Source organism: Sciurus vulgaris (assembly GCF_902686455.1).
Source record: "Sciurus vulgaris genome assembly, chromosome: Y".
NCBI lineage: Eukaryota > Metazoa > Chordata > Mammalia > Rodentia > Sciuridae > Sciurus > Sciurus vulgaris.
The window spans coordinates 1,388,902-1,414,567 of NC_136481.1; positions in this window are offsets into that span (position 1 = coordinate 1,388,902).

The window sequence follows — 25,666 nt, forward strand, 5'->3', positions numbered from 1 at the left end:
CATAAAATTATACTTGAAATTCTGTTACTGAAAATATTCCCTATGAATCTGCTAATTGAATAATGTTCTTGAGTATGTGGAGAAATAGTGATTGATAAATATGAAAATATGATCAAGCAGGGCTAGCCAGCCTGCCGAACCCCACACCAAAGTTGGATGCCATCACTGAGCCTGCCCGCCTGCCCCCCTACTGCTGAGGGACACTGCACTTGCCTCTGTGCTGACTCAGTGCACCCTTGCTGGGGCTCCCCAGCTTCTTTGGAGGCTGGTTATTCCTAAGGGCATGGCCATCACCATTGGAAGGGTAGCTCCCTTCCTGAGATATATACAGGAGACTGGAGCCCCTTTGACAGGACTCAGGATTCAAGAAGAGGAGGTATTGAGAAACACAGGACCAACTCAGAGCAGCCGGGTGAGTCTCTCCCACTGGGCAAGGCTTTCTGGATGGGTCAGTAGTCCTGGAATGCAGGAAAGTTCGTGGAGTAGAGTTGTCCAGTGAGACTTCCCCTGCTGGAGCTGTGAATCTGGACAACCAGGAGCATTGTAGAGGAGGGCCGCACAGCGAGAGGATTCGATGCAGAGTGAAGGTCCCAGGCCTGGGCAGTAGGTCCAGTCCCCAGGAAACGTCATAAAGGAGGGCCTCCTCGAGAGACAGTCCCTTTCAGGGTCAGGCCCCTCTGACCAGGTAGGTGGTAGTTCTGGGCCCCAGGGAACATTGCAGAGGAGGGATGCCCAGCCCTGCTGGTAGTTCTGGACCTAAGGGAACTTCTCAGAGAAGAGCTGCCCAGAGAGACGTCCCCACTGGGTAAGTCTTCCCCACCAGGTGAGGCTTTCCTACCAGGGTGTTAGAACCAGAGACACAGGCCCAGACCAGTCATGCCCCAGCCTGTAATTTAGTCCCCCTTTTGACTGACCATTGGTCAACAAGTGGAGGCACCTCTTCCCATCAGCAGGAAATACACCCCACCTGAAGGCCACCACCCCTAGAGGGGCAGGTTCCTTGTGTATCACTGCATTATCAAGTTCCCCCAAGACATCAGGCTACTGAAGGCTAAGAGGTGAGTTATTAAAAATCTACAGGGAAAACATAAGCCAATAGAGTTTCACTACTAGAGGGGTAGATACCTGACCAATATGAGAAAACAAGGGAAGAAAATGTTCCAAACAAACCTAGATGCTACATCAATAAAATCCAGTGACAGCATGGCAGGAGAAATGTCAGAAAGGGAATTCAGAATGTACATAATTAAAATGATCAGGGAAGCAAATGATGAGATGAAAGAGCAAATACAGGCTTTGAATGATCGCACCACTCAACAGTTAAAAGAGCAAATACAGGAAGCAAAATATCATTTCAATAAAGAGTTAGAGATACTGAAAAAAAAAAAAAGACAGAAATCCTTGAACTGAAGAAAACAATAAACCAAATTAAAAACTCCGTAGAAAGCATAACCAATAGGATAGAACACCTGGAAGACAGAACCTCAGACATTGAGGACAAAATATTTAATCTTGAAAACAAAGTTGAACAAACAGAGAAGATGGTAAGAAATCAAGAACAGAATCTACAAGAATTATGGGACATCATGAAAAGGCCAAATTTAAGAATTATTGGGATTGAGGAAGGCACAGAGAAATAAACCAAAGGAATGAACAATCTAGTCAACGAAATAATATCAGAAAATTTCCCAAATCTGAAGAATGAAATGAAAATCCAAGTACAAGAGGCTTATAGGACTCCAAATATACAAAATTACAATAGACCCACACCAAGGCACATTATAATGAAAATACCTAACATACAAAATAAAGACAGAATTTTAAAGGTCGTGAGAGAAAAAATCAAATTACATTCAGGGGGAAATTAATACGTATATCAGCAGATTTTTCAATCCAGACCCTAAAAGCTAGAAGGGCCTGGAACAACATTTTTCAAGCTCTGAAAGAAAATGGATGCCAACCAAGAATCTTATACCCAGCAAAACTTACCTTCAGATTTGACGATGAAATAAAATCCTTCCATGATAAACGAAAGCTAAAAGAATTTACAAAAAGAAAGCTGGCACTATAGGACATTCTCAGCAAAATATTCCATGAGGAAGAGATGAAATACAACAATGTAAATCAGCAAAGGGAGGAACTACCCTAAAGGAATAGCCAGATGAAGGAGAAACCAAATCATGTCAAAAAACAAAAATGAGTTAAATGACTGGGAATACACATCATATCTCAATAATAACCCTGAATATTAGTGACCTGAACTCATCAATCAAAAGACATAGACTGACAGATTGGATTAAAAAGAAAGATCCAACAATATGCTCCCTGCAAGAAACTCATCTCAGAGATACCCACAGACTAAAGGTGAAAGGATGGGAAAAAACATACCATGCACACAGACTTGGTAAAAAGCCAGAGTATCCATCCTCATATCAGATAATGTGGACTTCAAGCCAAAGTTAGTCAGAAGGGATAAAGAAGGTCATTTCATACTGCTTAAGGGAATCATAAATCAGCAAGATATAACAATCATAAATATCCATGCCCCAAACAGTGACTCATCCATGTTCGTCAAACAAATCCTTCTCAATTCCAGAAATTAAATAGACCACAACTCAATAATACTAAGTGATTTTAACACACCTCTCTCACTACTGGAAAGATCTTCCAAACAAAAATTGAACAAAAAAACCATAGATCTCAATAACACAATCAAGAATTTAGACTTAATGGACATATAGAGAATATACCATTCAACGAACAGCAAATACACTTTCTTCTCAGCAGCACATGTATCCTTCTCTAAAATAGACTATATTCTATGCCACAAAGCCAATGTTAGCAAATACAAGAAGATAGAGATACTACCTTGTATTCTATCAGATCATAATGGATTCAAACTAGAAATACCTGAACATCAAAGTTTACTTATGACAAATCCAAAGTCAATGTGAATGGGGAAAATTTGAAAATAAGCACAAAGACAAGGATGTCTATGCTCACCTCACCTATTTAGTATTGTACTTGATATTTTAGTCAAAAGAATTGGGTGAGACAAAGACATAAAATACTGCAAATGGAAAAGAAGTTACTCTTTGCAGATGTTTTACTTAGAATATTGCAATATTCCACCAGATGACCTCTAGACCTGAGTTTAGAAAAGTATCAGACTACAAAATTATCATGAAAAATGAATAGGCCCTTTGAACAACAAAAATAATTATTCTAGAAATAAAATTAAAATAACTATCCCATTCACAGTACTCTCTCACCAAACAAAATACCTATAAATAAATCTAAGAGAGGTGATAGAACTCAGGGATAAAAAGATCAAAATAATGCAGAAACAAATCTCAGATAATACTAGAAGACATTTAGGAATTTCTATTCCTAAATTATTCTGTTTTTAATGTGAGTGGGTGATGAAATTTGCAATTTGTCTGCCAGAAGGCAGGTGAAACTTACCATGTTCACAAGTAGGCAGAATAAATATTGTCAAAATGACCATTTTCTCAAAGTGGTCTACAGATTCAATATAATTCTCTTCAAAATGCCAATGAATAATTCACAGAACTGGAAAAAAGTAATAAAACTCATTTGAAAGTAAAAGGCCATGATAAAACAATTCTGAGGGGAAAAAAAAGACAATGCTAGGAGCATTTGTGAAGGACAAATGAAATAGAACGGATGACACAGTGAATTCTATTAGCATATTGATTATCTGATCCTCATCAAAGATGCCAGAAACAGACATTGGAGGAAATTCTGTGTTCTTAATAAATGGTTCTTGGATTTCTTCAAAACGGTGAGAGAAAAGTTCACTCCTGGCTGCTCCATGGTGTGAATGCCAGAAAGCAGGTAAATAGCTTCTTAGTATGGTGGGTAGAAAAATGGGGGGGTCTTTATTGGAATTTAATCCTGGACATTCAAAAAAGATAGGAACTCAGGATGCTGGCTATAATAAAAAAAAGGGAGAAATACCCAGCACCACAGTCACTGACATGGCCAGAGATATCAGTCAGGGGTCCTTCTGCACAAAAAGTGGAGGGATAATGGAACCAACTTTCTTAAGAGACCTGAGACATGTCTGGATATGAAGATTTTAGAAATAAAAGACACAGCCTGACTAAACTGCAAATTGTGCTGTACAATATCTTCATGCAGGAAAAAGGCTGCTTCTCTCCTGGCTTCAGGCAGAAGACAGAGAAAGAAACAATTTTGCAACTGCATTGTGAGGACATTACCTGAGGAAGTCAATTCCTGGCAAATAAATTTGGCCCAAAATACAGACCTGGCAAACCCACATATCATAGCACAGATTGTGCATAAGTGATCAGAAGAAAATCATGAGAGGGGTTTACCCTGGGGAATATTGGTTGTGGAAACCCACTTAGCTCTACCCCTTCAGTTCGACTTCTTGCAGGATCTGCTGGGAAAGAATTGCTGGTCAGAAATTTGGAAGTGTGGGAGTGGAAGAGGTTGCATTTGAGACTGAACACATGATAACAAAATATAGAGTCTGCAGGTGATAGAGAAGACTAAGAATTGGCTTCCACTAAGAATGAGTGGAAACCAGGGGAGATTCCTGAGATGCAGTCTTCCAGGATGGACTGTAGTTGCTGGACCCTGCAGATGACCTGATTTAAAATCTCCAAATGGGCAAAAAACCTGGAGCATACCTAAGTCTAAACCCCATCTCCAAGAAAAAACACAAATGCCTAAGGATTATCTCTCTCACTCCAGCAACCACATCCTGGAAGATAGAGCAAGCATCACATCATACTCCAGACCATCCCACCTAACACTGCTGAGAAGTGAAGGATCTTTTAAACACCAATGGAAACAATTCTTAACATTTTATTTGAGATCTTCTTTTTCCTTTTTCCTTTTTGTTTAATTTTGACATTAATGGCTCATGCATATTTATGCATATTCATTTTTTCTTATTTCTAGAATTTTTGAAGCCATTAATTTTCATGGATCAGTGTTTTGCATACTAGGATGTTTGTGTATTTCAGGTTTTTTTTTTGTATTTTTTAATGATTAAAATTTTTACTTTACATATCTATATTTATTTTTTCCTCTAACTTTTCTGTTTTCCTTGATTCTCTATCTTCTGCTAACATTCAATCTCTATTTTTCTATCTTTCACACTTCCTTTAATTTTTTACTTGTATTTTTTACGCTTCTTCCTCATAATCATTTCATCCCAAATCACTTCTGTTCTATTCCTTTTCAACATTTGAAATTGTAAGTTCTTTTGTAAAAATACTGGTTTTTACCATAGGAAATATCTGATCATGTCATTTCTGTTTGTTTTGACAATTAATATTGTAGATGTCACAGCAGAAACTATTTGATTTAAAGTTGTGTATTGTTTGCATTTGTTGATACTATTTATCTCCCACTAAATGATGAGGTACTGAAAACATTCAGGGATGCTATAACTATACCAGGTAGAACTCTACTGCTTCAGTTTCATAGGGTTAAAAGGGTAGACACAAACAATATGAAAAAACGATGGAATAAATCATCTCAAAGAAAGATACATCAGTAACAAAATCCGTCAACAACTTGGTGGAAGAAATGTCACAGAAGGAGTTTAGAATGTACATAATTAAACTTATCTGTGAGGTAAAGAATAAAGTAAGAAATTAAATCACAGAGAAAATACAGGAAGTAAAATATTATTTTAATAAATAGACTTTCTGAAAACATCAAACAGGTTCTTGCAATGAATGAATCAATAAACCAAATTAAAATTTTATTTGAAAGAATTTCCATTAGACTAAACCAATAAGGATACAAAGTTTCAGGAAATAAATACAAAATACATAATCTTGAAAATGAAATTGATCATGGAGAAAAGATGTTAAGAGAGCATAAACAGACCTTCTGAGAAACATGGAATAATTGAAAAGATAAAACTTAAGATTTAACAGAATAAATAAAGGCTTGCAGATATAACCCAAAGGAAAGAACAACTTTTCAATGAAATAATATCTAAAAATTTCCCAATGTTAAGAATGAAAAGAAAAATCCAATACAGGAAGCAAATAGAACCCCAAATATACAAAATTACAAAAGATGGATTGTTTTGAAAATGCCTAACATGCAGAATAAGGACAGAACTTCACAGGCTGCAAGAGAAAAACCACAGGTCACAATTACAATAAAACAAATGGATATTAGCTGAGTTCTAAATCCAGACCATCAAAACAAGGTTATGGAATAACAAATACCAAATTCTAAAAGAAAAAATGCCAGTCAATAATGTATACCTGGCAAAATCAAGCTTCAAGATTGATGAAAAAATAAAAACCTTCCATAGTAAATAAAGGTGAAGAATTTAAAACTAGAAAGACTGCACTTAAAAAGCATACTCAATGTACTTTATGAGAAATAAAAAAATAAAAGTGAAAATCATCAAAGGTAGGAATTACACTATAAGAAGAGCCAATTAAATAAGAAACTAAGTCAAATTAAAAAACAGAAATAAAAAAATGACATGGTATAAGAATAATTTCTCAATAATAATGTTGAATGTAAATGACCTAAATTCATAAAGCAATAGACACCACACAGCAGATTTGATTAAATAAGACCCAACAATAGGCTGTCTTCAAGAGACTTACCTTGTAAGAAAAGACACCCATGTCTTTTCACCATGGGAAAAATCATGGATCATATGAATGTCTTAAAGAATCAGGAGCTTCTACCCTCAAATTGATGAAGTGCACTTCAAGCAGATGTTAATCAAAATGGACAAAAGTGATATTTTATAATGATTAAGGTAATGATACAACATGACATAAAAATCTTAAATATTTATGCCTAAAACAATGAAGAATCTGTATAGATCAAACAAACTGCAATTTCACGAATCAAATTGATAAAAATAATAACCCTGAATGATTTTAACCTACCTCTGTCATCACTGGATTAATCTTTCAAGCAAAAACTAAGTAAAAAATCTAGAAAACTTCAAAAATACAATTAGTAATTTGGACTTAACAGACATATAAAATTGCAGATTTATTAATGACAGAATAAACTTTCTCTGTAGCACATGGATCCTTCTCTAAAATAGACCATTTTTTGGTCAGAATGTTAGTCTCGGCAAATAAAAAATAAAATAGAAATAATTATCTTGCATTCTATCAGATCATAATGGAACAAAATGAGAAATTAACCATAAAATAAAAAAAAGAGATACTTTAACACCTGGATACTAAATAATGTGCTATTGATTCACCAATAGATAGTGGAAGAAATCAGGGATAAAATTTTTAAAAAATAGGGTAAGTGAGTATAGTGACACACATATCAAAATCTATGGAACACTATGAAGGCAGTTTTAAAAGAAAAGTTTATTGAACTTAACTCATCCATTGAAAGAATAGAAAATCACCAAACAAATAACCTGATATTACATCTGAAAGCCTAGAAAAGGAAAAAAATAAACACTCTAAAAACTGTAGAAGACAGAAATAATTAAAATAAGAGGTAAAATCAATAAAGTTGAAACAAAAAATTCAAAAGCAAGAAAACAAACTGCGGGTTCTTTGAAAAAAAATAAATAAAATTGAGAAAAAATATCCAAACTAATAAAGAGAAAGAGAAAACTCAAATTTTAGAAGTTCATGATTAAAAATTGAAATACAGATCATAATCAGAGACTATTTTGAAAATCTATATTCTAATAAAATAGAAAACCTTGAAGATACTGACAAATATCTCAAGAAATATGATCTACCCAAATTGAATTAGGAGGACACAGAAAGTTTAATACATTAAAAGACTACCAAAAAAGTTAAGTTCAGGACCAGAAGGATTTTCAGCTGAGTTGTACTAGTCCTTCAAGAAGAACTAACACCAATCTTTCTCAAATTATTCTATGAAATGGAAAAGAAGGTAACCTTTTCAAAATCTTTTTATAAAGCTAGTATTATGCCCAAACCAAAATGAGACAAGAACACATTAAGGAAAGGAAAATTTGGACAAATATTTTTGATGAATGTGGATGCAAAAATTCTGTCAAATAATAAAAATATTGAAAAGATAGTGTACATTATCAAGTGGTGTTATTCCAGGGATGAAATGTTTGTTCACCCTACAGAAATTAATAAACATAATTCATCTTATCACTAGACTTAAAGAAAATGACATGGTTATTTTAATAGTTTTAGAAAAAGCATTTGACAAAATAGTGTTTTCATGAATAGTGTTTTCATGCTGAAAACACTAGAAAAACTAGGGATAGCAGGAATATACCTCAACATTGTAAAAGATATCAATGCTAAACACCAGACCAGCATTATTCTAAATGGAGAAAAATTGAAAGCATCCTCTCTAAAAACTGGAATAAGACAAGGATATACTCTTTACTATATCTATTCAATATAGTCCTTGAAAATCTAGCCAGAGCAATCAGGCATAACAAAGAAATTAAAGGGATATAAATAGAAAAATACACTCAAACTATCTGTATTTGTAGATAATATGTCTATATTTAGGATAACCAAAAAAAAAATCCAGCAGAAAACTTCTAGAACTTAAAAGTGAGTTCATAAAAACAGCAAGGTATTAAATTAATGATTTAATTAAATATGATTTATATTAATTGCATTCTTATAGATCAGTGATTAATCAATTGAAAGAGAAATTAGGGAAACCATTCATAACAGTCTAAAAAAATTAAATATTTGGAAATATGTTTAATGAGGATAAAGTCCTCCACATTGAAAACTATGGAACACTAAAAAAAAAAAAGAAAAAAAAAAAAGAAAAGGAAGTTAAGATCATAAAAGATGCAAATGCAGTATAGACATTTAATACAAATTTCTATAAAAATTTCAGTGAAATTCTTTAGAGAGTAGAAAAAGCAATCATGAAATTCATTTTGTAGAATAAGAGGCCTAGGATAGTAAAAAAAAAATCCTTAATGAGATAAGTGAATTAGAAGGCATCAAAAATGTCAGACTTTAAATTATACTGCAAAGCTACAGTAAGAAAACCAGAATTGAATTGCACCAAAACAAATATAAAGACCAATGGAACAGAATAGAAAACACAGAGATAATCTACATATGATTATCTCATAGTAGATAAAAGTGCCATAAACATACATTAAAGAAAAGATAGCCTCTTCATCAAATGGTACTGGGAATACTGCATATCCATATGAAGCAAAATGAAACCAAATCCCTATCTCTCACCCTGCATAAAAATCAACTAAAAGTGGATCAAGGATGTAGGCATTTGACCAGATACCCTTTGTTTACTAGAAGAAAAAGTAGATAAAACTCTTCATCATATTAGCTGGAGAACCAACTACCTCACAAAGACTCCTAAAGTGCAGGAAATAAAATAAGGGATTAATAAATGGGATGTTATCAAACTAAAAAATTCTTCATGGTAAAAAAAAAATCAAGAACATGAACATAGAATTAGTGAAAATACAGAATTAGTGAAAATTTTTACTACATGCACCTCAGACAGTGCATTAATCTTCAGGGTATACAAAGAAGTAAAAAAATTAACACCAATAACCCCCAAATAATCCCATGAATAAATGCACAAAAGGAACTAAGTAGGCACTTCACAAAAGAAATACAATTGATCAATGAAGATATGAAAATATGTTCAACATCTCTAGTAATTAGAGGGAAAATTACACAAAGATTTCAAGACATTTCAATTAAAATGGCAATTATCAAGAATGTAAGTATCAACAAATGTTGGCAAGGATATGGGGGAAAACGTACACTCATACTCTGTTCACGAGACTGCAAATTAGTGCAACCTCTTTGGAAAACAGTATGGTGCATCCTGAGAAATATTGGCAAGAAATCACAATTTGACCCAATTATCTCACTTTTTGGTATGTACACAAAGTACTTAAAGTCAGCATATCACCTTGACTCAGTCACATCAATATTTATAGTAGCTCTATTTGCAGTAGCCCAGCTAAGGGACCAACACAAATAACCTCCAAAAGATGAATGGATAAAGAAAATGGAACATTACTCAGCCTTAAAAAAGAATGAAATTAGGATATTTGATGGCAGATGGATGGAACTGTTGACAATTATGCTTGGTGAAATAAGTCTATCCCAGATAAATAAAGGTAAACAAAAAAAAGATATACAAAAAAAATTTGTTCTCTGATATGTAGATGCTAATACATAGTAATTTGGGGGATATGTGAATGCTAACACACAATAATTGTCTAATACAAAGTGCATCGTGTTAGACAAAGGGGATTAAAGAAAAGGTCTTAGGGATAGGAATAGAAAAGGGAGTAAAATAAATCAGACATAACTTCCCTATATTCATCTATGAATACACAATCAATGTAACTCCACATCATGTACAACCTCAAGAAGGGGAACTAATATTCCATGAATATAGAATTTGCCAAAATACACTTTAGTGTCATGCATATTTAAAAAGAACTAATAAAAAAACCCAAAAGATTCTTGGAAAACTGCATAAACATATGTAAAAGAATAAACTTGATCCCAATTTGTCAACCTTCACAAAAAGTCAACTAAACCTGGATAAAAGATCTAGAAATTAAACCAAAGAAAACAATCATTTAATAAGTGGACAAATGAGCTAAACAGATCTTTACTTCTTGAAAGAATAAAATGCAAGTCATCAGCAGTTAGGTAAATGAAATCAAAACTACATTGAGATTTCATTTCACTCTAAGTAGAATAATAGTCATCAAATAATACTAAAGATTGGTGAGATTGTTGAGGGAAAAGGAATACTACATACACTATTGGTGGGAATACATTATTGGGATGGTAAATTAGTGCAAACATTATAGAAATCAGTATGAAATTTTCTTAAAGTTTAGGAATGGAACACCATATGATACAGATACACATTAATCTTTATTTATTCAAAGATATTTATGTCAGCATATTATAACAATATGTGCATATATGTACTATAGCAGCACTCACTGCAATAATAAAATTATGGAAGAAGCTTAGTATCCCATGAACAGATCAATGGATAAAAAAGGAGGTAGAGATACACAACGGTGGTTTGTGCTGTAAACAGAATAAAATAAGCAATTTTAAGATAAATGTGAGGAAATGAAGAATGCTATGATAAGTGAAACAAAGCAAAATCAAATAATCAAGAGTAATGTTTTTGCTCTCATATGGAGAACCTAGAGACAAGTGGGCGGAAAAAAAGATTTTCATGAAAATCAGAGAGACCACTTGAATAGAGGATGTCAATCTATGTGAGGTTGCGGGTGAACAAAGGAAAATGCTGGTCAGTAAACTTACCTAAGTTATCTCACATGCACACATTAACACATCACAATTAATACTACTGTTTGTACAATTATAGTGTACTAATAAAATAAATCAACTGAACAGAAAAGATTTGGAGTACAGAATAAAGATGGGAGAAAATATGCGTCTAAATGTATTCTGTTAATACGTTAACACAGAGGAAAAACAAGTCAAAACAAAAGCAAAAAAAAAAAAAAAAAAACAAGCACACAAAGCAAAACAAAAAAATAGGTAGGAATATATGGGGATAATCTAGGCAGGAACCACTGACTCCTCCATATTCTAAAAGTGAAGCAGTGATGAAGTAGCTGACCAGAGAGGTGGGGGATAGAGTGAGTACTCTAAAATCAATATTGGAAACATTGAAGGAACTTTGAATTTTGGTTTCTGATGCAGAAAATAAAGAATTATTTATATGAGAATCTTCAATAGGGTAGGGTCATGGGGAGAGGTAAGCAAGGGAGAAAGAGGGAAAGGAATGGTGCACAATATTAACAACATTTGTACAGAAAGGCAGAACAATTAAAATAGGATAAAGTTACAAAGATCCTGAAGGAAATCAAACAATTAAGTTCAAATTGCTGGCAAAAACCTGTTCCAGGTAGTGTACCATTTTGTAGACACTATACCAGTGAGGTTCCCTGGAAAAATTTAAACCCATATGCTTCTTCCCACCTACAGATGATTAAAAAAAAAGTACAAAATAAAAAAACATCAACAACAACAACAGAGTGGTTGAAGTGGTTTGTGCTAATAATTCATGTATAAATATTTGGAGGGATTGGTGATAGCTGATGCTTATTGAGACACCATCAAACCACCTGCAGATAAGTAGAGTGGGGTGGAGTCATTCCCAGGAAGTACAACTGGTCACCTGAGTACGGGAAGAGATGAGACAGCTGACACTCTCTCCCAGTGGGAAGTAAATTTTCTCTGATCTAAAACACTCAGGGTGAAAACTTCCATGCAATAAAATGTGCATGGTGGGCATGCATAAATAAAAAACAGTTTTGCAAAAAACCTCCAGGCATACACACAAGAAGCAAGGACAACAAGTTCTGGTGGTGGAGCTCGTGATCCACAGCGACCATACACAGTCCTAATCCCTGTATCCCCTGTGTCTCTGCACCTAAGAAATGTCTAGCAGTTGCAGTGACCACCAACCAAGTAGACTTGGGACTTTGGGCTGGCCCAAAACACCAGGGACTGGCCTAAGAATCTCAGAAATTATGACAGAGACTTCTGTGCCACAATGACATAGCACTTCTTGGATAGTTTGCAGTTGCAATTTCCAGAGTTGTGAATAAACAGAACTTGTAAAGACACAAGGAAAAGTATTCCATGTGAGCAATTATAAGCAGTCAACAGAGAATGTTATACGTATATAAATTTTTAAACCCATCAAAGTGTTCATATGTGGGGAACAATCCTTATCTAGAAGAATCAGACTAGGTTGAGCCATGGGACACAGAGGTCTTGCTTCTAGGAATTGGCTACCATGGAGGGATGTAAGATTGCTGCGAAGTATGTGGTCCTGTGTGGGAGTGTTTCCTTGTCTGGTTTTGTGATAGTTTCCCTGAGAAAATGGCTCCCCTAATTTCACTTATTCTGTTCCTCACAGAAGAACCTCCTTCCATTCTGGGCCCCTTTACCTGTGTGACTATAAATACAAGAGAGTTGGGCTATTTTGTCTTGTTAGAGGCCAGAAGTGGTATGACCAAACTCATCATGCCCCCTCTCATTTAAAAAGAGTATTAAATCTTGTGTGTCTCTTGATTAGATAAGTTTATGGGTAATTGATTGATTTATAGTCAACATCATCCTCTGGCAGTTAACCCTTTTCTCACTCATGTGGGATGTGGCTGAGAGGCCCCCACAGTCATATGTATGTACATCTTACAGAAAGCCATTGCCCAGTGTGTCCAGATACAAACCCCCCACTACGTATGTACTCTAGAGCAAGGCATCAGTCCTGCACCTCTGCAGGACCACCCAATGCCACTTCCGTGAGACAAAAGGACCTCTGCAACGTCAGGCTGCCACACTTTGCACACTTCAAAATATATGCATGGCAGTCTATACCAAATTTGACATTTCTGAGTCTATGGTGTGACTTTGAGGAGGGCACACACAATTGTATGCCCTACTAGGGAGAAAACTATATTCAAAAATCAGAGAATTAGACATGGTTTCCAATCCACTAGAAAGCTAGGAGTTGCCTGGATAAACCAAAGAACTGAGGGGGAAATCCTAGATTCACATCAGAAGTGTTCTTGTATAGTTACTATCTCCACACCCAGAGAAACTTAAATACAAGGAGTGGTTGGTATCTTCTAAATGTCTCAAATCCTGATGAAATTCAAATCAGAAAGCTCTCATGAGAAATCTTCCCACTTCAAATATCTCATCATAGTATACCATAAGTATCTCTACTGACTGTTTGCATCTTACAAATATTATCACCCATATTATATTGAGAGTGTTGCATTATTTCTCAATTCCAGAATCTTCTACCCAATTGAAGATTCAATTCTTCTAATGTTTTAAAACATCAAGTGTAATCACTCTAATGTTCTCCTAATTCAGGGTTATGCTCAGCCCTTTCCAGTCTTTCTTTTCCCTACTGCATTACCTGCTCCTGTCTTGACTACCCCCATTTTATTTCTTCAATTTATTTTAATTTTTATTATGCTTTTCTTTTTTTTCCCCTCTCTTGGTCTCTTTGGTGCCCCAATTCCCCCCTCTATTTCTCTTCAACCCCTGTATAGTTTAATAGTAACTTTAATATATTAAATACACATTTTTTCAACCTATTCAACAGTACTTCATTTTGTACTTTGATTAAAGAAATTGTGGGGGAAATTGTCAGTAAGTGTATTTATGTTTTATTAGTATATCTCCTTGTTCTGAAGTGACTACAGTTAACATGGATTAGTATCTTATCTCAAAGTGGTGCTTGATACTGGGCATATCAGTTGGTGCATGTTTGAGTAGAAGTTTTGACCCTAAGTATTTGCCCAGGGTTATGGCTTAAATATGAGATGTCCCCACAAAGTTCATGTGTGAGACAATGAAAAAAGATTTAGAGAAGAAATGACTGAGTTATGACTGTTGGCATAATAATTTCATTAATCCCCTAGGTAGTAACTTCAAGCAGGTAGAGTGTGGTTGGTGGCAGTCAGTCATTGGGAGCATATTTGGAGTTTTTATTTTGTTCCTGGTCTGCAGTGTCTTTCTTTCTCTGCTTCATGGTGGTCATATTCTGTCTGAGTTTTCTCTGCCACACCCTTCTTCCATGGTGTTCTGCCTTATCTTGGGCCCAGAGCAATGTTGCTGCTAATCTATGGATTAAGACCTCTGATGCTGTGAGACTCTAGTTAAATTTTTTTCTCTTTTAAAATTGTTCTTGTCAAGTATTTTGGTCACAGCAGCAAAAAAGTTTACCAAAACAGAAATTTATAACAAAAAATGGGGTTATTATTGTGACTAACCTGACATAGGTTTCAGAAGTTTTGGGAGCTTTGGGATTTGTGAAATGAATTTTGAAAAGGCTAGAGATAAAAGCTAGAAACACTTTAGATTGTTTTAAGACAGTTTAATGGGCAATTCTGGTGGGATCTCAGAAGACCAGAATGCTGGTAGGACTGTGAACAATAAAGTCTGGGTCATGAGATTTTAGGAAAAGAGGACTCTAGGGGAAATTGGACTAAATTGCATGCAAATTATGTACTGGCTAAGAAGTTGTCTGTGTTTTGTTTATGCCCTGTCACTTTCTGTGAAACTGACTTTAAAGTTGATGGATTAATCTGGTGAAGGAAATTTCAAAGCAGTACTGTTCAGAATGTAGCATGGGCATTTCTGGCAGGTTTTAACAAGTTAACTTTGATATTCAGGTGTAGAAAGTAAAACAGAGAGATTTGAAAGGCTTGTGGTTTGACCAGTAAACTATTGGTTTAAAATGGGGATATAAATTCATGATAATTAAAGAGAATGCAGCCACTAAAGATATATTGCTAGATTCTTTGTCCAGAAACAATGAAAAATTTAAGGGCATCTCAGAATTGGTAGGCATACACTTCTCACAGGCTCAAATATATAAAAGTAAAAATTCATTCAAATATACACTATGAACTTCCCAGGAGGGCCTACGAAGTTGTTTCAACGTGCTCTGTTGCCTAGGCACTTAGAGGTTGTTATATCCAAGATCCCATAAATTTAGGATACTGCTCAAGATGGTGGCAAACATTTGTGGTAACAACTTGGTGTTGGTTCTTAAGGACTGTAGGATGCTGGAATTAGGGGAATTATGGAGGTTTCCACTGGGATTTCAGAGATAGGCCTGAAAGTGAAGGCAAAATGCAGCAGATTGGAATCCTTGTGGTTTTCTCTGTGTGAATGATGTGTGAAAAAGTGAGAGGGAAGCAGAAGTGCCAGAACTGTGGGAGGTATGCCAAAGAATGCTACAGAAAACACCAAAAGAGGTCACGTGGGCTACTGTTGGGTACACAAGCTCTTTGAGAAAAATACCATAATATTATGTGTTTTCAAATGTTGTATGTGGAATTATAGGATTTATTTTCCCACATGGATTTTGGTCTTGATTTGTTTCCATCCTTTCTTCTATGTCCCTATTTATTCCTTCTGGAATGAAAGTGTTTACTCTATCTTATATATTGGTTATATGTAGCTTGTTTTTGATTTTGATAGAACCTTATTGCTGAGAATTTACCTTGAGTCTTTGGATGTGGACTTTTGAATAATCCCCAAACTTTTGAGACTGTGGGAACTCTTAGAAATGATTAAGTGTTATTTTGTGAGATAAGCATGACCCTTTGGGTGCCAGCAATGGGATTTTATGTTTGGGATATGAGGTTTTCCCTGAAAACTCATACAAGAAATTTTAGAGTGTTGGAGAGTCTTATCAAATCATCCCATTAATCTGAAGACAGAGGATTACCTGGGTGGTAACCAGAGACGGAAATGCTATGGTTAGATGAGGTAGAGCTCAAGGCAATGGAGTTAGCCATTTATGAACTGATACCTCTAAAACTGTGAGAATAAAAACAAATAAACAAACAAACAAAATTCCTCCACTAAATTTGCTACTGGGGCGCAGGTACCGGTGTCCCTGGGGACGAGCCCCAAAAGGCACCAAGGGCGGGGGCCTCAGCAAATGGCTTTCTTGCTGGCTGCTTGCGGAGGTTTGGATTCAGGATTTGTTCCTAGTGTCCAAGACTCTGACAAGAAACTGACAAAGGCAGATAGAGGCTCACCTACAAATCTTGATAGACCAACTAAAGCTTTTTGATTACAAACTTCAATACTGTAAAGATGATGAACAGAGAAAGAAAATTGAGACTCTCGGACACAACAAATAGCTTGGTAGAATCAATTAAACACTGCATGGTGTCACTGCAGATTGCTAAAGCAGTGGGCATTCAACACCTAGTAGCAGTCTACCTTCTTCAAGTCATGTCAACTTGTCTCCAAATACAGTCCCAGAGTTCTCTTACTCTAGCAGTGAAGATGAATTATATGATGCTGATGAATTCCATCAGAGTGGCTCATCCCCAAAGCGCTTAATAGATTCTTCTGGATCTGCCTCAGTCTTGACACACAGAAGTTCCAGAAATAGCCTAAAGTGCCCAGACATGCAGAATCACTGAATTCTTCCATGTCCAAAAGGACAAGTGATGCTGACCTTCTTGATTCACATGATGACAGAGACGAGTTGTCCTAATTAAGCAACAGTCTTCCTTTGGGAGAACCTATCACTCCCTCCTTATTGCAGTGGTTCCTGTCTCAGGGATACTGGACTTCCTGAGGCAGATGAACAATTAAAGCCAGAAAAGCTTCCCTTTCTCTATGACAGTTAAGATTTTGACTTCAGTCCTGAGAAAACATTAGATTTTGAAACAAGATGTCTGCTTCTTTTCCAGACCCCAAGATTTGAAAAGTTTCACACTCTGCCTTCTTGTTCTGCTGTTAAGACATGACATGCAAACTCTTACTTACTTCCTGGTTCATATAATCTCCTGGGTTCTATATATACAAATACATACACATAAAAATATACCTGATGGCAGATTTTTCATAAATATTCCATCTATTGTAAATATTGGTTCCTCATAGTTGTTTTAGAAAATTAGTGCAATGTATTAAGATCAAGTGTGAGGAAATTTCATGGTTTCACCTATGATAACTTTTATTTTGGAAATGAACTATTATTAAATTGTATCTAAACCTGGATTACAGTTGAACTAAACTCAGTGTTTCTTAAGACTTCATAAAGTAATTTTTCCAGCCTTAAGATAAATAAATAAATAAATTTGTTACTGTCAGGTTTGTGTCATAGTAGTAAAAAAACTGACCATTTTGATTCATTGTATTTAATTTCTGAGACCTGAACTGATTTCTTTTGGTATCTTCAGTTTTATTTTATTCATTTATTTTTCATTTTGATTCACTGTACACAAATGGGGTATGACTTTTTTCTCTGGTTGTACACAATGTGGAGTCACACCATTTGTGTAATCTTACATGTATATGGGATAATGATATTTGACTCATTCTATTATTTTTTCTTCCTTCCATCCCTCATTTTCTTCTGTACAATCCACCCTTCCTCCATTATTGCCTCTCCCAATCGCCATTATGTGTCATAATCCACTTATCAAAATAATCATTCCACTTTTGGTTATATGGGATTGACTTATTTCATTTAGCATAGTATTCTCCAACTCCATTCATTTACCTGCAAATACCATAATTTTATTATTCTTTATGACTGAATAATATTCCATTGTGTATATACCACAGTTTCGTTATCCATTCATCATTTGAAGGGCATCTAGGTTGGTTCCACAATCTAGCTATTGTGAATTGAGCTGCTATAAACATTGATGTATTTCAATAGTGTCTGTTGTGATATTTCCATTTTCATCACAGATTTTAGTAATTTGAATTTTCTCTCCTTCTCTTGGTTAGTGTGGTTAAGGGTATATCAATTTTGTTTATTTTTCAAAGAACCAAATTTTTGTTTTGTCAATTTTTAAAATTTTTTTGTTTCAATTTAATTGATTTCAGATTTGATTTTAATTATTTGCTGTCTTCCACTATTTTTGGTGTTGATCTGTTCTTCTTTTTCTAGTACTTTGAGTTGTAATGTTATATCATTGATTTGTTGATTTTTAATTCCTTTATTGGATGCACTCCATGTAATGAATTTTACTTTTAGTACTGCTTTCATAGCATTCCAGAGATTTTGATAGGTTCTATGATCATTCTTATTTACCTCTAAGAATTTTTTTTATCTCCTCTTTTGTCTTCTGTTACCCATGCATCATTCAATATTATTTGAATAATAATATTATTCAAATTATTATTTAGTCTCCAGGTGTTGGAATAGTTTGTTTTCTATTTTATCATTGATTTCTAATTTCATTCCCTTATGAGCTGATAGAATGCAAGGTAGTATCCTTTTTTTTTTTTTTTTTTTTTTTTGCTAAGAGTAACTTCATGGCATAATTTATGGTCTATTTTAGAGAAGGTTTCATGTGTTGCTGAGAAGAAAGTGTATTCACTTGTTGATGGCTGGTATATTCTGACTAACTTTGGCTTGAAGTCTTTCTGATAAGAAGATGGAAACCACTGCTTTTTACTGAGTCTGTGTGTGTGGTATGTTTTTTTCCCATACTTTCACCTTTAGAAGTCTGTGGGTATATTTTTCTATGAGATGAGTCTCTTGAAGGCAGCATACTGTGGGGTCTTTTTTTAATCCAATCTGACAATCTATGTCCTTTGGGTGATGAATTAGGTCATTAACATTCAGGGTTATTATTGAAATGTGACTTGCATTCCTGATCATTTTAGATTATTTTTGGTTTTTAACTTGATTTGATTTCTCCTTTAATAGGTTATTCTTTTAGGGTAGTTCCTTCCTTTGGTAACTTACATTGTTGTTTTCTATTTCTTTCTCATGGAATATTTTGCTGAGAATGTTATGTAGTTCAGGCTTTCTATTTGTAAATTCTTTTAGCTTTGTTTATAATGGAATGATTTTATTTTGTTGTCAAATCTGAAGGTAAGTTTTGCTAGGTGTAAGATTCTTGGTTGGCTTCCATTTTCATTCAGAACTTGAAATATGTTGTTTCAGGCCCTCCTAGTTTTTATGGTCTGGATTGGGAAATCTGCTAATAGCCACATTGATTTCCCCCTATATGTAATTTGATGCTTTTCTCTTGCAGCCTCTAAAATTCTATCTTTATTTTGTATGTAAGGTATTTTTATTAAAATGTGCCTTGGCGTGGATCTATTGTAATTTGTACATTTAGTGTCCTGTAAGCCTTTTGTATTTGATTTTCCATTTCATTCTTCAGATTTGGGAAATTTTCTGATATTTCAATAAATAGATTATTTATTCCTTTGTATCTCTGTGCCTTCCTCAATGCAAATAATTCTTAAATTTGGTCTCTTCATGATATCCCATAATTCTTGGAGGTTCCATTCATGATTTATTACCATCTTCTCTGGTCAACTTTGTTTTCAAGATTAAATGTTTTGTCTTCAATGTCTCAGGTTCTGTCTTCCAAATGATCTAACCTGTTGGTTATGCTTCCTGTTGAGGTTTTAATTTGTTTTATTGTTTCCTTCATTTTAAGAATTTTTTTTTTTCAGAGGCACTATGTCATAGAAATAGTGAAAGGAATGAAAAGAAATTGATTGTTAGCATGAGAAAAGGGAAAGTCTCCAAGGAAACAGATAGCTAAGAGGAAAATAGAGTGAGAAAAATATTAATTAAAGAAAGGTAGAGATAATTGTAAGTATAATAGGAAGAATCATAAAAATCTACAATAAACTACATTATACTGTTGAAACCAGTAGCCTGATAGATGCCTGAGAGGAATGTGATAATGTGGTGCCCTAAGAAGGGTGCTATTCCACTAGGAATGGTGACCTCTAAGTTGGGAGTAATCCATGTTAGTGAGCAGAGGCAACTCCACATGTTGATAAATGGGGATGCTACAATGTGTGTGGCATGAGAACTCAACTGTGGGCTGGTGGGTGGGCTCTAGAGATGACAGACTGGGCTGGGCTAGGTCTCAGTGCGGAGATGCCTGGGTGCTGGACCTGGTGGCTGGATTGAGTCTCCTCTCTGTTTCTTTTTAGAAATGGTCTTTTACTTCCAGTATTTGCTCTCTAAATTCATTGTTTAGATTTTTTTTAGTTTAGTAAATGTTTAATAATCAGTGTTCTGTACTTTTTCTCTGAATTTTAGTCACTTCAATATCTGCAAGTTGTCTTCATTGAAGAATTGTAACTTTGGTGGGTGATTTATTTCCAGTTACCTCATGTTTTGAGAGATTATGGAGTTGGTCATCTGTTGAAAATAATTTTTCCCCTCCTTTGGGGAGATATCCTTTGGTAAAATAAAATTAAGAAAACAAAAGAAGAATTAATAAAAGGGGTTGCACCAAATTTAATAGCTTCTGTAATGCAAAGAGAATTGTTAAGAGAAATGAAGAGAGAATCATAAGATGGAATTGGACCATTTCCAGCTGCTTCTTCAGACAGGGGATTGCTAACCAGAATATGTAAAAAAAAAACCAAAACAATTAACCACCTTTCCCCAAACCTGATCAACCTCACAGTAACCCTATCAATAAATGGGGGAAAGAACAAAATGTACATATTTATCAAAAGGAGCAACAAATGGCTATCAAAACCAATTTTCAATAACACCAGAAATCAAGAAAAGAAAATCGAAAACATTTTGAAAAATTATTTCACATTAGTCAGAAAAGGCAATTATCAATAATTCAAATAATAATCAGAAATGCTGGTTATGACGTGGGGAAAAAGTGCACCCAAGTATTATAAAACCATTTTGAAGGTCAGTATGAAAATTCATCAAAGGTCTAGCAGTGAAACAACCATTGAACAAGTTACCTCATTCCTTGGCATATATTCAAAAGATCTCAGCATAGTATAGGGATAGAGTCACATTAATGTTTATAATAAGGCAATAAATTATGGAACCAGTCCATATATCCATCAACAGACTAATAGGTAAACAATCTGGTATTATAGTCTCAGTAGAGTTTTATTTACTCATAATGAATAATGATGTCATGGCATTTGCAAGTGGATGGTCAGAACTAGAGTAAATTATGCTAAGTGAAATAAGTCAGATTCAGAAAATCAAGTATTGGGTGCTATATTTCAATAATGGAAAAGTTATTGAGCAAAGTTTTGATAATAAGGGGAGTGAATTTCAAGAAGATAAAAAGAAAATAAATGGAGAGGAATGAGATTGAGAGAAAATTTTAGCGATAGGAAAAATGAGAAACTGCAGAATAAATGTGACAAAATTATGCTATTACATGTGTAATTATACCATAGTAAATTCCATCTCTATGTATGTGTCTGAAGCACCAATTAAACATATGAAGAAAGACCTGGAGATTAGAGGAAGAGAATAGGGCAGAAATCAGAAGAGGACAGACGAGGCACTGGGCACTAAAATGGAGCCAATTAAATTCCATGTATGTATGATAGTGTCAAAATGAACTAAACTATTATGTGTAATTATAATGCACTAATAAAAACCTTTTAAAAGAAGATGTCAGCAGCAGATCTGTCCTGAAAAATGAATGGCTAAAGATCATTCATGGAAAAGAAAATATATATTAAAACATGAGAATGGAAGAAAGAATAATGGAAAGAGACAAAATATGGATTAATACAATTAACATTTCCTGAGGAGTTTTTCAAATGTGTTTGATATTCTAAACAAAAAGTGTTAATATTGCTTGAAATGAATCTTAAAGTGTGTAAAGAAAATATTTAGGGCAATTATAAATAGAAGATAGTAAAGTGTATAAATAGATATCAGTTTTTACTCTTACAAAAAGCCAGCACCAGTAGACCTTTTTGTGGTCCTGGAATAATTCTGTATGTTGATTCTTATGATGATTATTGGTATTTGCACATTTTAAATTGACATAGAATGTTGCACATACAATTTTTAATGTCCATTTTTTGATTTTGACATTGTACTATGAATACACAGATGACACCATTATGGGAAAAGATACATGGGACCATTTAACAGAATATTTGAAAATGTTATTTATTTACAATTATTTGTAAATAAAGTTTTAAAATTTAAAAAAAGAAAACAAAAAGCTGTACTAAATCTGTCATCTAGCCATGGTACAACAATGAATAAAGTAGGGATAAAAGAACCTTGCCATCATATCATGAAGGCAACATGAGACAAAATTAAAGCCAAAATCACATTGAATGAAGAAAATCTGAAATTACCAAGAACAAGGCAATAATGTTCAGCCAACACTCCTACTCACTGGGAACTCTTACTTATTGGAACTCTTGCCAGAGGAACCAAAGAAGAAAATTAAAGGAATAAAAATGGAAGAATAGTCAAATTATCTTAGTTGCTGGTGACATGATATACATGAAGACCCAAAATTTCCACCAGAATAATTATAGAACTGATAAATTCACCATGTAAGCAAAACACAAGTGCAACAGGCAAAAATCACATGCTTGTGGGTGGAATTCCTGGAGGCATGGTGTAGGTTAGGTATTTCCCAGTGAACTTAACTAACACTTCACAGAAGAAACACAATTCATTAACAAGTATATGACAAAATGTTCAACATCTCTGGCAATTAGAGAAATGCAAATCAAAACTACACTAAGATTTTATATCACTGGAGCAAGAATGGTAATGATGAAGAACATAAATAACAATAAATATTGGCAAAGATGTGGGGAAAAAGATACACTCATACATTGCTGGTGAGAATGCAAATTGGTGAAATTATTTTGGAAAGCAGTATGGAGATTCCCCAGAAAACTTGGAATGGAACCACCATTTGATCCAGCTATCCCATTCCTCAGTTTATACCCTAAGGATTTAAAATCAACATACTAGATTGACACAAACACCTCAATGTTTATAGTGTCATAATTCATAATAATTAGACTATGCAATCAATACACATGCCTGTCAATAGATAATGTATAAAAAGACATAGTATATATACACAATACATTTTTCCTCAATCATAAAGAATTAAATTATGGCATGTTATGGTTTGGATATGAGGTGTCCCCCAAGAGTTTACATGTGAGACAAGAAAAGAAGGTTTGGAAAAAAAAAATAGTAAATTAATCACCTGATAGGGATTAATTTAGTGGTAACCAAAATAGTAGGTTTTGGCTGAAGGAGGTGGGAATTGGGGTGTGGTTTTGGGGTACATATTATTTTGTCTAAAGAGCTGAGTCTCTCTCTTCTTCCTGATCACCATGTGAGCTGCTTCTCTCTGCCACACTCTTCTGCTATGATGTCCTGTCTCACTTTGAGTCACAAGGAATGTATCTGGCCTTCTGTGAACTAAGAACTCTGAAACCATGAGCCCTCAAATAAACCTTTCATTCTCTACATTTATTCTGGTTAAGTTCTTAAATCACAGCAGAAGAAAATTTGACTAGGCCATGACATTTGCCTGTAAATTGATGAAGCTGGAGAACATTATGCTAAGTGAAATAAGCCAATCCAAAGAACCAATGGCAGAATATTTGCTCTGATGTGTAGATGTTAAATCACAATAATATGGGGAGTCTGGGGAAAAATACAGGTATTTTGGATTAGAAAGAGGAGAGCGAAGGGAAGGGAGGGGGTATAAGAGTAGTAAGGATATAGAATGAATCATACATTATTATCCTATGAGCATATGATTATACAACCAGTGTAATTCCATATCACGTGCAACCAGAAGAAAGAGAAGTTATACTCCATTTATGTATGATGTGTCAAAGTGCATTCTACTATCATGTATAACTAATTAGGACAAAGAATCAATAGCTTGGTTTGAATTGCATCAATTATTGTTGTGATGGTGGTAAAACAGTTGGAGTCCACTAGAAGGAGCAGTGATCAGCAAACTCACAGGAACATTATTATTATTGTTTTTTAGAAAAATAAATTAACATTGGCATGAACAAAGGGTAGTATTCTGCAACAAGGTCGGGTATGTATAGCTGCTCCATGGAAGAGGGAGTATGATGCGGTAGGAAATAAAGAACCACAAAGATCTCAAAAATTATCAACAGACCATCAGTCAAATAGCTTGATCAGAAAAGTTATTTATTGTACAAGAAACAAGCATGACACAGGATCAGAACCACAATTCCTGCTGGAGATGGTGAGAGCTGGAATAAGTACCCATCTTAAAATTGTCATTTTTGTGTTCAAGAGGAGCAAGGATCTCCATATTTCTCCGTCTTATGCATTTTTAACCTATCTTCAACATCTACAAGATCCAACAGACTTCACCTTTTTCTTTTTCTTTTTGTTTCCTTTCCTTCTCACTGGAATTGTGGAAAACATCACCTCAAAATTAGTGTGGAACAAAACTGTCTGTGGAACAGTCCTTCTGGGAACTCTGGGTTGCAACAGAATGAAAGGCATGAAGTGAGACAATAGTGGTTTAGTACCAGATGATTTCAAAATGCAGCAGCCACAGTCCTGGAGTTTGGAAGATTCCGTTTGAATGAGGGAAATTCTATCAGTACTGTCAGGACCACATGTGCTTCTCGGAGAGGAGTACATGAAACAGGGAATGTTTTCAGGTCCATGGTATAGGTAAACACCCACTGTGCTCACAGCAGTTTATAGTGTGAGACTTCTAGAGCACCCTACCATGAGACATTGGAGTTTAATAGTCCAACCCAAGGCAAGGCACCCTCTGCCATCCACTGGGTATTAAAAATTAGAGACTCTCAGAGCCATTATAACGTCCCTAAGTGTAGAAGGGCAGCTATGAAGAATTAGCTCACTCTAGGGTTGTATTCACAAGCAATTTGTCCTGGGAACTTTAAGAAGTAAGCACATCCTTTTCACCTGTTATGATATACCGGGTCTTTCTGAGTTGCTTATTTCCAAAAATCATCCACCAAAAGGACAGAGCACCCTCCTTGGCCAAAGAGAATAAACCAGGTGGTTCTCTTGAGATGCAATAGAACCAGCCCCAGGAAGTAAGGGAGAGTTATTTCAAATTAATCCCCTGGATAAACCCTTTCATTGAAAACACAAAGCTGCTTCTTCATCCTGGGAAAGAATAGGCAACAAGGTTGAAAAAATGTGTGCTTTTACCAACACTTCCATTAGTGATATAAAAATTCTGTAGTTGTACAGTGTCATGGCAGAGATAGGAGTTTAGCTTGGAGAAGCTCAAGAAATTGAGCATGGAAAAGCCTTTGAAGAAATTGTTTGATTTAGAAAGACCTAATTATAAGTATACCACAGAGTAAACTAGTAC